The 5,317-nt window shown below is 38.7% G+C and overlaps 1 long non-coding RNA gene across 2 annotated transcripts; it reads right to left on the reverse strand.

Annotated features, from left to right (window-relative positions):
• Positions 1-343: 343 nt before the first annotated feature.
• Positions 344-4,031, reverse strand: LOC113964855. Of its 2 annotated transcripts, XR_003533321.1 has the most exons (3): positions 3,436-4,031; positions 847-3,081; positions 344-563 (listed from the first exon to the last, which is right to left on the reverse strand). It is a non-coding gene; the product is annotated as an uncharacterized LOC113964855 (long non-coding RNA). The 2 variants fall into 2 exon arrangements; XR_003533319.1 differs by having other exon boundaries at positions 847-4,031.
• Between the last annotated feature and the right edge of the window lie 1,286 nt (positions 4,032-5,317).

Raw genomic sequence — 5,317 nt, forward strand, 5'->3', positions numbered from 1 at the left:
TTTCATCTGAATGTCCACAGGAACAAAGCATGCAGAAAAGCAGTGAAGCTTACTCCACATTTTAAATCTGAGTTTCATATGGCTGATACTCAGTATTTTGATGCTGTTTGACTTTTACTTATCTATTTTTCCTTTAGCTGAAGATTTTATTAGATATTAAATGATTCATGTGAACAAAAAAAATTACAGAAGACATGGAACATGGTTCATGAAACAAGAGAAGACCAACATCTAGGTCATGGAATTCAGTAAAGTTCAGAAAAATTCAGGCATGTGAAGAGCTAAAAATGCAGTTTAACTATCAGTTCCTCATGCAAGCAAAAAAAAAAGGCACTTACAAAAATTAGCAAGAAAAACTTCAATTTTAATTGGAAAAATTGTTTTAAATGGCATAAAGACATGGCATAATTTTGATGGGCAGATAAACCCAATAAATGATTCCCTGCAGCTGAAACTATGAAGTCTGTCTTCCCTTTTCTTCTTCTGCTTCTCTCTTGTGAACCAGCTCCTATCTTCCTCCTCCCCTTCTCAAAGCCACCAGAGTCCACTGTCACATTTTATGGCTGAAATTTCAGAAAACTACTCACAACATAAATGGTACAAAAGGTCTGCCATTTAAGTGAACTAATTCAGTTCCTAGAGAAATATAAGTGCCAGAGAAAACACTAAGTATATGATGGGAAAAGAAAGGGAAAGAAGGGTCTGCTCATTCTGTCTCAGGAGACTGTTCCATAAAAAGATACCACTTGAGAGAATGTGTCTTTGTCCTACACATTCCACACCTGGTGTAGACCCACAATTGATCCCAGTGATGCAATAGCTGTCCTGGAATTCCATTAAAAGTACCTTATTTACTCAGGAATTAGGTATCCTCCAATGGCTTCAGACAACTCCATTCTGCTTTTCTAGGTGTTTCAGCTTTTACTCCATAATTCAGTGGGGCTGCTTTTAATAACAAGGATGGAAAACCTTCTGTCTAGGGTTCAGAAGCTCTTTTTCTGGTTTTAGACTAACAAGAACCACCTGCACTTAGACAGTCACAAAACATCACCCTCCAAAGAAGCTTCTGCCCAATATTCATCCTGGCTTCATGGTAGAGCAGATGTACAAAATTCTTCAGCTACCTCTCGGCTTAGAAAGGGTTCTACACTCAGCTCCATGTTTGCAAAAGAGATCTGGAAAAAATGTTCTTTGTCTGAACATTATTGTTCCTTGGGGGTGGCAGAGCATGCTCCTTCTGCAAGACAGAATAGACTCCAAGGCCCCCCATGGCACACAGCAGCTTCCAGGGAATCTGTGATAGGCCAATACCCCCCATAAGCCTCTAAACCATCCGCAATCCCCGACAGCCACCATGTCAAATGACAATAGTGCAGAATCCCCAAAAGAGTTTCAGTCTTCTGAAATGAATTGAGAACTTTATTACAATAAGGAGACTAGAATTCCCCTTAAGAAGGCACTCCCAACGTATGGCGCACCAGGCCAGGGTAAATGCTCTAAGGCTGGCCTGCAAAAGTCTATGAAAACACTGTTTTCAACAGTGTCTCTTTTAAAGGTTTGACGAAACAGCTCAGTGGTGGTAACAGAGAAAGAATGAGGCTAACAAGCATCCATCAGTCAGAAACTTTGGCAACTACCACCCTAAGCCGCTTTTCCCCCCTATCCTCTTACTCCTGGCAGAGTTTTTAGGCCCCCTTCTGCCAGCCATCCCTTGACAGAATTAAAGCTACAGCGTGTGTGCTGCTCACCAGAGTTCCCCTACTCCACCTAGGCTCTGGCTGTTCTGAGAGAGGCAGCTTCCAGAGCCACTCAGCTTGATGACAACCCTGCTGACATGGACATCCCTGCCTAGAGAAACGCCTTTTTAGTTCTTTTGGATATCGAACGTCACAGAGGTGGACCTCCTTCTAGAGCCCTTTTGCTGGGGTTCCAGCATGACTAACCTTAACCTTGGCAACACACCACAGCTTAGTAAAGTTTACATACTTAGACGAAGGCAGTCACATAGTCTGTCTAGCAATAGTGATGTCAAAAGGTATTGCCCAACATTTTCCCTACTTAGTTTTATTGCCTCTAGATTGCCTGATTTCAACTTATGTAAGATTTCTGTGGTTAAAAAAGAGAATGATGGATTTTTGACACCTACAAGTCTCCTGTTATTTACAAGAGAGCACTTGAAATGAAAGTGGTGGTGTTCCCTGCTGCTGACTATGCAGCATGCCTGACTATGTGACTGTCCTTTAACCAGGAGGAGGTCACACCAAACAATGTTGCTACAGATGTCTGTCCTGCTCTCTCTTACCAGTCTGCTCCCTCGTGGAAGGAGTGACCAGGATGTTCTATGCTTGAAACTACGCTGTGGTTTCTGTAATGCCTGGATCATTACCTAAGAAACTCCTCTTAATTATGGTTATTCCTTCCAAGTACCAAAAGAGAAAAGATGCCTTTCCAAGACACATTCATTGTGGTTTTAAGATAGAAGAAGTGTTTCTACAAATTTAGATCAGCTGGTAGTTGTGACACAGGTAGGTCATAGAAATGTAGTGCATACAGCATATAGTGCTTAAACTGAGGGTACATCTCACATCTGGTATGATTCTAACCTCTGCTCTCAACCTAGCCTTCACTTATGGAAGAGCCCAAAAACTACTCCCATAAAGGTCATATTTCTTCCTGCCACATGCTGCAGTATTTTTTACCCATTTCTTGTACTGAAACCAATATGGGGACTCTTTACACAGTTGATTCATTCATTAAATGAAAAAATGTGATTATGGAATTACATATACTGTGTGAGTTGTCTGACAGGATATATGTAGGATCCTTCATGTTCATTTTGGGTATTTTTTGAGATAGAGATACTACAGGTTATATTTTTTGTGCAACAGTTAGCATCGAATTTGGATGCAAGTTTGATGCCTATCTCACGGTTTTACAAATTCTATAATACCTGTCATTAACATGTCTAAAAAAACTAACTTCCTAAAATTCTTTCCTGGATGCGCAGATGGAGAACATACCGCCTTCTAATGTCTTCTTGGTCATCTTAAATCTGACCTTGACCATATCTCCAAGTGTCTCCTGTTTAGAACCAAAACAGAGCAAAGGTGCTCCTGAAGTTAGTATTAGAATTTGTTTTGCTACTTCTCTGAGAATTATCATCATACCTCAGATTAGACTTGCTGTCTACTAAACTTCCTCACTCATTAGAAATTTTGTTCTAGTAGTCATAAAATAAGATAAGGGACACATTAGAAACCTGCCAATATGAGAAAACAAGGGACAGATCATGTATTGAGAAGCTAAACCACTGAACATCGTTTGAAACATCAAAAAGTATTAGCTTTTCTTAACAGATTCAGCTTCCTATCCTTTTCCTGTCTCTGGCACTACTATATTCATTACTACTACCTTTCTGCCTTTACCTGTACTCACCAGGATGACTGACATTACTTTGCGGACATGGGCAGGAAAACTGTCTGCAAGAAGCAAGAACAACGTGAAGCACTTGCCCTATGTCCTGTGAATTGGCAATACTTTCAAAGAATGTCGTTGTTGAAAACTACTCCACCAGAGGTCCTGAACACCCTTATAACAGCCTCTTTTCCTAGCACAGCATAGGAGTCCCGTAAATACTGTTTTAGTGATATTAGTCAGTTGTAAATGGTATTGTAAAACCTGTGCACAAACGTGTACATAGTTTGTTTTCTCCAGATAATATGATCACTGTAACCAAAAGTGCAGGACAATCTCTAGCTGTAAGCGAGCACAGTACTGTTAATATCAGAGAAACTCTGCCATGTATGTTTTTTGGTTTTTTGTTTGGTTGATTTTTTACTTACCACATCCATTATCATTAATAAAAACCTGCTGGTATCTTCTCATTGCCTCAAAATCCCCTTCAACTTGCACAGAGCGTGACACTATAAACCCTATTCACATCTAGCCATACTAATCTCATCATCATAGTATTTGCATTTTTTTCTCACCAGATAAATACTTACAGTTTCTTCTTCATTTTATTTTTTGCTACTTTTATAACCTTTCATTTATGGCTGAAGAGTTGATTTAAATATGTGATACAAAGACAGTTTTCATTGCACTAATATATTTCATAAGGGAATTGCTTTTGAAGCAAGATGTGATTCAAAATAGTCTCTTTATACTGAAATGATTCTGAAATCCCCTTCTATCCCCAACGAGGTATAATCTTTTTAGCAAGTGTTATGCTATATATATATATATATGTTTTTGCAATGCATTTTGAAAAGAAAAAATATATATGCATTAACAAATCCAACAGTATACAGAAATAGGGAAAAAGTCTGTAAACTACAGTCATTCTGAAGTACACCATCCTAGTCATGAGTCTTGATGTGCCAAGGCCACTTCATTTCCTGATGCTAAACAAGTAAACCTGCAATAGCCTTTAAGTAGGTATGAAACTTTCCTTTTCAGAATACTCATGATCCCCACAGGCTTCTGCCACAGATGTTGCAAGAAGTCAGTTAGAGATTAAAACGAATTCAACTTGTAAAATACTTTTCACTTCCTTTTCTGAGTCTCTCTTCGCAAATCGCAGGCCAGAAACAAAACCAGTACACAGTCAAACAAGGATTACGACGTCTTTTAAATATTTGTACTAAACAGGTAAAAATAAATATTTTTCCTATTTATTCTAATGCATTTATTATGAGCAGTCTACCCTATTTTAAAAAAAAATAGATATTCTGACTAAACATTTTAAATTATTTACCTGTCAAGAGCAACATTACTGAGAAACCACATAAATACTCACCTATATAATATTTTTGTTTGTTTTTTTCTATCCTCATAAAGATTTCGGTAAAGGGTGTGATGTTTTTAACAAAACTATTAGGAGAACATAGACTTTCCAGCACAGAGATACCAGTCTGGATTCATTACACTGGCACAGCTTATAGCTAAAATACAGCAGTATTTTAGCTACAACCTTCTAGATGGGCCTGTAGTGGATAAAGTAAGCACACTTACTTTCACTACAAGATTTACCAGGGTGATACACTCCAACAGCACGACTGGCAATGAAGAAATGATATTTTAATATCCCCAACCAGCCCAGCAATTTGCAAAGCCAGTAGCTGCCAACACAGCACAAAGCAACTGTGACTCAGAAGAAAGCAATGACTGGCAGGATTCAGTATTTACCCTGCCCAGCCAGCAAGGCATCCCCGCCAGGGTGAACCATTAAGGTCTGAAGATAGTGACTGATAACCTAATACCCACATACTTCCTCAAGAATAGGTGGTATCTCTAACTATAAATATACAGATACATA

This window comes from Neopelma chrysocephalum, unplaced genomic scaffold (genome assembly GCF_003984885.1).
Source record: "Neopelma chrysocephalum unplaced genomic scaffold, ASM398488v2 Primary Assembly neopelma1_22b, whole genome shotgun sequence".
NCBI classification, from domain to species: Eukaryota; Metazoa; Chordata; class Aves; order Passeriformes; family Pipridae; genus Neopelma; species Neopelma chrysocephalum.